The following is a 10,045-nucleotide window of genomic DNA, read 5'->3' on the forward strand; positions in this document are numbered from 1 at the left end:
CTAAGTGTCGAATCGTCTTGGTCAAAGAAATTCCTGTTACAAGCAGGTGACCTTTTTTTTGTCTTTGGACTCAGTGTCCGGTAGGATAGGAAGGGCACTTTGAAGCCGAAACCATAATTGTGTAAGTGTAAATGTAACACTGTAAATATACAACAGTCTAATGGCGGTACTGACTTTAAAGGAATGTTCACGTAGTTCAGTGCTGTCTTGATGCCTTCGATTACCGCCATAGATCCCATGGAAGGAACTTAAAGTACCCCTCAGCATAACTCTGCCCTCACCGGCCTGCATCTGTGGCGTTGTGCATGTTTCATGCAGCCATTTGCCTGTACGACGGCGTGTCAAGACCCAACCATCGACCTGGTGTATCAAGAAATGCGATACATTCGACAGGCGACATACTTTTATTGATCTACGGTGAAAACTTAGTGATGTTCTGCCCACTGCAATCATAACTGACGATGTTACTGAGTCAAAGGCAAGGCCTTTCCACAGTGGATACACCGGTTCCCGTCAGATCAACGAAGTTAAGCGCTGTCGCGCGTGGCCGGCACCTGGATGGGCGACCATCCGGGCCGCCATGCGCTGTTGCCATTTTTCGGGGTGCACTCAGCCTCGTGATGCCAATTGAGCTACTCGACCGAATAGTAGCGGCTCCGGTCAAAGAAAACCGTCGTAACGGCCGGGAGAGCGGTATGATGACCACACGCCCCTCCTATCCGCATGCTCAGTTGAGGATGACACGGCAGTCGGATGGTTCCGATGGGTCAACACAGGAACACATAGAGGTCGTGTGATGTGGAGCTCCATGTTCAACAATGGACAGGTGCTCCGAAGCATCTGTGCCTTCACCAGCATTGTACTCTCTCGCCAGATCTGCCACAGATCGCTGCCTACCCTGGATTACACAGGGGAAGATCCTCCAACCTCTACGGTTTGTGATAAGAAGTGGTCGTTCAATACCATGCGGCCTACTCGTTATTTCATCATCCTTCAACCACTTTCTATAGGTGCTCGCGATAGTAGTGCGCCAACAGGCTACCAGCTTCGCCGTTTCGGAGATTTCCGTAACCAGCCGCAGCGCCACAACAACGTGCCCTTTGTCAGAGCCGCTTATTATCAGTGAATTTCCGCATTTGCGGCCCGTATCTTCGCTATCGTGACTGCCCATTCGTCTCTCTTCCTCTTACATTCTTATCTTACTGTGTCACGTGCCCACAACACCACCAGAAGGCATTCATCCTTGTAGTGGACAGACGTTATAATATTTTAGCTCATCAGTGTATTATGCAAATTTAGGTCGAAAGGGGGAGAAAGGAAAGGAAAGGAAGGGAACTAACGGTATCAGCCGGATCGGAACTGTAAGTGGAATCAGCGGCGACGAGTGGAAATGTGTGCCAGACCGGGACTCGAACCCGGGATCTCCTGCTCATTAGGCAGTTGAGTTAGCCACTCCGCCACCTAGACACAGTTCTTATCGCAAATGTGCGGACTATCTCGGCACGGCCCCGCCCTACTCTCATTCCCACCCAGCGCCACCTATCTGCAGTCCCCATCCATGTACTCCAGGCTGGCTAATCTTAAATTCCCGCTGGAGGTCGATCGTAAATGTTCATCCACACTGAACGTTGTGGATTCATTGCCCATCGACGAGAACAACTTTCAGTTTGGATGCACACTTACGTTCGTCCTCCATCGAGAATCAACCGAGCGAGGTGGCGCAGTGGCTAGCACACTGGACTCGCATTCGGAAGGACAACGGTTCAATCTCGCGTCCAGCCATCCTGATTTAGGTTTTCCGTGATTTCCCTAAATCGCTCCAGGCAAATGTCGGGATGGTTCCTTTGAAAAGGCACGGCCGACTTCCTTCCCTGTCCTTCCCTAATCCAATGAGACCGATGACATCGCTGTCTGGTCTGCTCCCCCAAACAACCCAATCCAGCGTGAATCCCCTAAAATTAGCGAGCACGGATGGGGAACGCAGATACATGTAGCTAGGTGGGAATGAGAGACGGCCGGGGAGCAGGCTGAGATAGTCCGCACATTGGCGATAAACACTGTGTCCGGCTGGTGCAGTGGTTAACGCAACTGCCTAATAAGCAGGAGATCCTGGGTTCAAGTCCCTGTCCGACACACATTTTCACTTGTCGCCGATGATTCTGCATACAGTCGCAGTGCAGCTTATATCAATAGTTCCTACACTCTCCTTTCCTCCCTCTCCACCCTCGATTTACATAGGATTTACATCGTTTCAGGAAAATATTTGCGAAACTAGGCCAAGCACTCATAGAACATAAACAAATAACATAAAAACATGTCCCAACGCCGCGAAGGATTAACCGAGCGGTCTACAGCCGCTGCAGTCATGGACTGTCTGGCTGGTCCCGGCGGAGGTTCAAGTCCTCCCTCGGGCATGGGTGTGTGTGTTTGTCCTTGGGATAATTTAGGTTAAGTAGTGTGTAAGCTTAGTGACTGATGACCTTAGCAGTTAACTCCCATACGATTTCACACACATTTGAAAATGTGCCAACGACTTGTCAACTGGCTTTTCACATACACAGCGTTTCACTACAGTGAATGATATCTTAGAGACCAGAAAAATATCCCGTAAATAATCGTGGAGTTAACACCTGCCTACCATGCAAGTGATTTGAGACTGTATCTATGACAATGGACCAATGTGGGTGTCGCGGGGTTTAAATTCTCTCTCGCTCCTCTCCATTTGCTTTAATCAGTTCAGTCAGATACTGGGATTGTTCCTTCATACAGATCAAGACTAGTTACTTTTTCAATACTAGCTGGTGCTCAGCCTCAACCTTGACAGCGAATCAATGTAAACTCTACCATTCCTCACCGGAGACCAACTTATCTGGTGGTGTACTAAATTATATACATCTACATAGCTGTGAATATCGAATGAAGCATGGTGTAGAAAAAGAGAAAGTCGACTCTATATAAAGCTAACCAGATAATTTAGAAATGATGAAAGTTACGACGATTTAATAAAATTATGCACCAAATATTTGTCGAAGACCTTTAAAAAGAAAATATTAACAGCACCCATGTATACGACAACACAAAATCACGAGAAAAATTCTCGGCCCAAAACTGACTGAAGAGGGATACGGATTACGCTCTAGGAAATCCACACAGATGATATCAAACCTAGCAGCAGATGTCATAAAAAGGATGTTTAAGTTCAACACTCCTGGAAATGGAAAAAAGAACACATTGACACCGGTGTGTCAGACCCACCATACTTGCTCCGGACACTGCGAGAGGGCTGTACAAGCAATGATCACACGCACGGCACAGCGGACACACCAGGAACCGCGGTGTTGGCCGTCGAATGGCGCTAGCTGCGCAGCATTTGTGCACCGCCGCCGTCAGTGTCAGCCAGTTTGCCGTGGCATACGGAGCTCCATCGCAGTCTTTAACACTGGTAGCATGCCGCGACAGCGTGGACGTGAACCGTATGTGCAGTTGACGGACTTTGAGCGAGGGCGTATAGTGGGCATGCGGGAGGCCGGGTGGACGTACCGCCGATTTGCTCAACACGTGGGGCGTGAGGTCTCCACAGTACATCGATGTTGTCGCCAGTGGTCGGCGGAAGGTGCACGTGCCCGTCGACCTGGGACCGGACCGCAGCGACTCACGGATGCACGCCAAGACCGTAGGATCCTACGCAGTGCCGTAGGGGACCGCACCGCCACTTCCCAGCAAATTAGGGACACTGTTGCTCCTGGGGTATCGGGGAGGACCATTGGCAACCGTCTCCATGAAGCTGGGCTACGGTCCCGCACACCGTTAGGCCGTCTTCCGCTCACGCCCCAACATCGTGCAGCCCGCCTCCAGTGGTGTCGCGACAGGCGTGAATGGAGGGACGAATGGAGACGTGTCGTCTTCAGCGATGAGAGTCGCTTCTGCCTTGGTGTCAATGATGGTCGTATGCGTGTTTGGCGCCGTGCAGGTGAGCGCCACAATCAGGACTGCATACGACCGAGGCACACAGGGCCAACACCCGGCATCATGGTGTGGGGAGCGATCTCCTACACTGGCCGTACACCACTGGTGATCGTCGAGGGGACACTGAATAGTGCACGGTACATCCAAACCGTCATCGAACCCATCGTTCTACCATTCCTAGACCGGCAAGGGAACTTGCTGTTCCAACAGGACAATGCACGTCCGCATGTATCCCGTGCCACCCAACGTGCTCTAGAAGGTGTAAGTCAACTACCCTGGCCAGCAAGATCTCTGGATCTGTCCCCCATTGAGCATGTTTGGGACTGGATGAAGCGTCGTCTCACGCGGTCTGCACGTCCAGCAAGAACGCTGGTCCAACTGAGGCGCCAGGTGGAAATGGCATGGCAAGCCGTTCCACAGGACTACATCCAGCATCTCTACGATCGTCTCCATGGGAGAATAGCAGCCTGCATTGCTGCGAAAGGTGTATATACACTGTACTAGTGCCGACATTGTGCATGCTCTGTTGCCTGTGTCTATGTGCCTGTGGTTCTGTCAGTGTGATCATGTGATGTATCTGACCCCAGGAATGTGTCAATAAAGTTTCCCCTTCCTGGGACAATGAATTCACGGTGTTCTTATTTCAATTTCCAGGAGTGTATGTGTACATCAGCAAGCTACCAATAACGAGACTTACCAACAGAATTCTGACACACATACAAGGGGTGAGGTCAACAATAGCCTGGATCACACAAGTCAAACTTGACACAGAAAAGGCACAAATCGATCCCATAAAAATCGAAGACCGAAACATATACAGCGACAAGATATACAAGTGGAATGTTCAGTCATAGAATGAAGTCCCAAAGAAACCATGGAGAAAAAAAAATGAAAGAATCGTGGAAGATCAGAACGAATGCTCAAATGAGTCAGAATGTTTTACGTGACCCTACACGGTTTCGACGCAGATTATGTATACGAGGGTTGGAACCTAAATAGTGGCTACTATTTATTCACAACCGATACAAAAGAGTTACATGTTCACACCTGTTAATGTCCTTCAAAGTAGTCACCAGCGTTGTGTAGAACCCGTTGCCAGCGATGTGGGAGGCGTAGTGTACTGTTAGCAGAACCTATTCTGTTGATGGTGCGAATGGAGCGGTCTATTGCCTGTCGAATCTCTGGAACAGTTCCCAAGAGAATGCCACCAAGTGGTTCCTTCATCTTCGGAATCAAATCAAAGTCAGCATCCACACATGATGGATGGTACAGTACTTTCCAGTCCCATCGACCGAACAGAGCAGCCACAGCTTGCGCTGTATTCGCCCGCGCATTGTCGTGCAAAATGATGGTTGGGTTGCGCAGAAAGTGTCGCCGCTTCTTTCGAAAAGCTGGTCGCAGGTGATGCTCCAAAAACGAACAGTAATACTGTGCATTGACGGTCTGTCGCAGAGGAACGTAATGCGTTAGGATATCACCGTCACAGTCGTACACGAGAATCACCATAACTTTCACTATACTGGGGCTCTGACGAACTTTCGACTTTCGCGGCGACGCATAACGACGCCATTAGTTGGATTGGCGTTTTAGTTTTGGCTCTTACGATGTGTCCCATGCCTCGTCCAGTGTTACGATACGGCGTAAGAAAGCCTCTCCTTCGCGCTCATAGCGCTCTAAGTGCGTCTGAGCACCGTCGTAACGCATCCATTTCTGCATTTCCGTCAAGTCATGCGGAACCCATCGTGATGCAATTTTTCGCATGCCCAGGAGTTTCTTCAGGATGTGAAGCACAATCGTATGCGTTAATCCGGTTTCGTGGGCGAGCTCACGAATCGTATGGCATAGATCACTGTCCACCAACGCGGCAACACCATGCACTTCTTCAGAGACGCTAGGACGGCCTGCCCGATGCATGTCTGCCATAGTTTGCCGACCTTCGTTGAAGGCTTTTACCCGACGTGCCACTGTTCTGTACAGCAATGCCGATTCCCCGCACTCCTCTTGAACCTTGATGACACTGTCGTGCTGTACGACCTCTGGCATATTCAGTCTTGATCCAACTCCGTTGTTCTTGTTTCGGAAACATACTGACACCATTACGTTAGATGGCTCGGTCACAAGTGACTGTGTTTCCCTCGATTGTGCGCATGCCGGTGACGTGGGACGGGCGAGTCCATTTACTCGAAGGTAAGGTAGATATGTCAACAACGAGTGTTATCAGCGACAATAGTAGATTCCACTGCATAGCCATAGTGTCTCCACAGCGGTGTTGCCACTATTTAAGTACCAACCTACGTATATATTTCTGGGGATCTATGTTATTCGAAACACTAACAAACAGAATCTTTTTGTTAGTATCAATGTTGTAAGAAATTTTCTTTGATCAAACCACGAACAAATTTCCGATATTCTTCGAAAGGTTTACATCACAGGTGTTTCTTTTATATTTATTTGCTGATTCCACATTTCTGAGGGTGTACAAGTTCACGCGGTCTACGAGAATAGGGAAGTTCTGAAAAGTTTGGTTATTAGAAAGAATAATTCATTAAGTCTCTGTATAAAAAATCAAATAGTATACTCAAATAACAACTATTCCATGGCACTAATATCTTATTACTCCTTGACGTTATTCGTCTTATTTCAGTCTGTACCAAAGAAATATTCATTTGTCAAGTATGCTACAAGAAATTTATTTGAGTCCAGAAACTGTAAGAAGTTTCTTTCTTAATTTAAATAAATATTTACGATCGCAAACTTATGTAAACTTACTGCCTGTACATAAAAAATATAAAAATCATTGTGATGTAAACCATATTAAGCTGAGCAGGAATCGTGAAACATTATGGTTTAATAGCTTCTTACAATACGCAAGACAAGTTGTTGCTAACCTAAACTACTCCTGTTATCAAACCACAATTATATCACTTTTAATTCTTTTTATAACAGATAATCGTGTTTCAGTGACAATTTGTAAATAAAAATAATAATATTTGCCGGCCGGAGAGGCCGAGCGGTTCTAGGCGCTACAGTCTGGAACCGTGCGCCCGCTGCGGTCGCAGGTTCAAATCCTGCCTCGGGCATGGATGTGTGTGATGTCCTTAGGTTAGTTAGGTTTAAGTAGTTCTAAGTTCTAGGAGACTGATGACCTCAGAAGTTAAGTCCCGTAGTGCTCAGAGCCATTTGAACCATTAATAATATTTGTGTCGGCTTTCACTCTGACATCACATAATATCATGCAAACGTCAGGGATACCCTACATATAATGAAGGATGAATACTATAAATTATGAGTGCCAAGCTGAAGAAATTGCGGCTGAGTAGAAGAGCAACTGCAACAGGAACCACCGTGTACTATTACGCATCTCTACCAGGAAAATAGGCTTTCGGATATACGTGAAGTCTTCCTCCTAGAGAATGACGCGGAAGTGTGTAGCGGGAGTTCGGTGTACTGTTAACGGTGACGAAGAGATCCTGGCGAGTTGTGAAGCGTGACCGCACCAGTGTGTTCCGTCTGGCCTTGTATGTGAGAAGTAGACAGAAGCTTCTACTGTCTGCACAGTTTCAGCTCTGGAGTAAGTTACTAAATTCTCCGAATATATCTGTACCAACGTTATTTACTCGAGTTTCTAGCAGAAACCATATCTCACTGTGGTCGGCGCTCTTCAAACGTCGGACGTCTAAGCGTACCCACACATGTCAACAGATAAAAGAGAGAAAACAGCCAATCTTCACACTATCGTCTGCAGTTACCTAGTTATCTCACTAATTTCGTATAACACAATGTTAAGTTAGAAACAAATGCTTTTTAAACATGTAGAACAAGTAGGCAACGTAATTAAAGGAACAACTCCCTAATTGCAGTCTCTTCAGACTCTTCGTTAGCCTAAGGAAGTATCTGTATAACGCGCTCTAGACATTTTAATAAATGCCAAAAAAAAGGAGCCGTTCCTACATTTCTGTTAGCTTGCTACATCAAGTTTCTGCATCTTGTCTCTGTTTATTATAATAGTGTTCCAGTGGCAGGATATAATGCTCGTCAGACACATAGCATTTACGTAAGACCACAGATGCCACCTGGGTCGCTCTAAAGGGTGTGCACTTCAGGGCACTCGTCCGGCCTCGCAGGTATGGGTTTGGCACAAAGGATATCTTTGAGCTGCGGCTCGGCGATGCTGCCAGTACTCTAATGCTGTAAACTCCGGGGATGCTTCAGCGAACACCACTGGACCTGATGGCGAAACGTTATGAGTTCTGGAGAACGGGGATCTTGGAGAACCAGGATCATAAACATAAGACAACCTTCCACGTACAACAAAATAAAAACTTCCACCGCGAGAACTACGTGACGAAACAGACATTAATGGGCAGCGTTAGGGGCACCTTTCTACCGTTATTCTATTAGGTTTTTCCGGATAACCAAAAACTCTGCCTGAGTCGACCTTTACTTCCTTTCTGTGGATCCTAAAAATGCAACTCAAAAATATGTCATTAATTAGCGTGGTCCGATGGGTAGTTACCACGCAAACCTAACAAGAGAACTATATCGGTTTTCCTTTCATTAAAGTTTTCTTTCTTACTAATTTCCTCCCACGATTTATCTTTAAAATGGTTCAAATGGCTCTGAGCACTATGGGACTCAACTACTGAGGTCATTAGTCCCCTAGAACTTACAACTAGTTAAACCTAACTAACCTAAGGACATCACTTACATCAATGCCCGAGGCAGGATTCGAACCAGCGACCGTAGCGGTCTCGCGGTTCCAGACTGCAGCGCCAGAACCGCGCGGCCACTTCGGCCGGCGATTTATCTTTACTTCACTGGCAAAATTGCATTGGCAGTACACATATACAAATTCATTCAAATACACAACAGTGGAATCTGTAAACCTTACTTTCTGCCAACTAAAACTTTAGCATCGTATGTCGTTAATTAGTTTATTACTGATTGCAAAATATTTTTTTTAACGTACCGCTCGCTATAAGGTATCGTGGCTGTATCAGCTCAGTGCTATTTAAACACCCGTGCTCTCTCTAGAGCATGAAAATAAGTACCGGGTGATCAAAAAGTCAGTATAAATTTGAAAACTGAATAAATCACGGAGTAATGTAGATAGAGAGGTACAAATTAACACACATGCTTGGACTGACATGGGGTTTTATTAGAACCAAAACAACACAAATGTTAAAAAAATGTCCGACAGATGGCGCTTCATCTGATCAGAATAACAATAATGAGCATAACAAAGTAAGACAAAGCAAAGATGATGTTCTTTACAGGAAATTCTCAATGTGTCCACCATCATTCCTCAACAACAGCTGTAGTCGAGGAATAATGTTGTGAACAGCACTGTAAAGCATGTCCGGAGTTATGGTGAGGCATTGGCGTCGGATGTTCTCTTTCAGCATTCCTAGAGGTGTCGGACGATCACGATACACTTGCGACTTCAGGCAATCCCAAAGCCAATATTCGCACGGACTGAGGTCTGGGGACCTGGGAGGCCAAGCATGACGAAAGTGGCGGCTGATCACACGATCATCACCAAACGACGCACGCAAGAGATCTTTCACGCGTCTAGCAATATGGGTTTTTTTTTTTTTTTATTCTAGTAAAACCCCATGTCATTCCAAGCATGTGTGTCAATTTTTACCTCTCTATCTACACTATTCCGTGGTTTATTAAGTTTTCAAATTTATACTGACTTTTTGATCACCCGGTATATTAACAATCCACTTAGCGTTGCTTACCAGTTTGTTCCTACACAAACAACTGTGTTTTTGGTACATAAGAGAAAAGTCTTTAAAGTGTGTTTTATTTATCATGTTGAGTTCACAGAGTCGTATAGTGTGTTCAGGGTGGCGGTCAAAGGCCGGGCATAATGTACACCACGAAGAAAATTATGGTTCAAATGGTTCTAAGCACAATGGGACCTAACATCTGACATCATTAGTCCCCTAGACTTAGAACTACTTAAACCTAACTAACCTAAGGGCATCACACACATGCATGCCCGAGGCAGGATTCGAACCAGCGACCGTAGCAGCAGCGCAGTTCAGGACTGAAGCGCCTAGAACCGCTCGGC

The 10,045-nt window shown here is 46.5% G+C and overlaps 1 non-coding gene across 1 annotated transcript; it reads right to left on the reverse strand.

The window, feature by feature from the left end:
* Nucleotides 1–1,393: 1,393 nt before the first annotated feature.
* On the reverse strand, nt 1,394–1,467 carry Trnai-aau. Its single transcript has one exon. It is a non-coding gene; the product is annotated as a tRNA-Ile (tRNA).
* Between the last annotated feature and the right edge of the window lie 8,578 nt (nt 1,468–10,045).

This window comes from Schistocerca americana, chromosome 1 (assembly GCF_021461395.2).
Source record: "Schistocerca americana isolate TAMUIC-IGC-003095 chromosome 1, iqSchAmer2.1, whole genome shotgun sequence".
Classification (NCBI taxonomy): domain Eukaryota; kingdom Metazoa; phylum Arthropoda; class Insecta; order Orthoptera; family Acrididae; genus Schistocerca; species Schistocerca americana.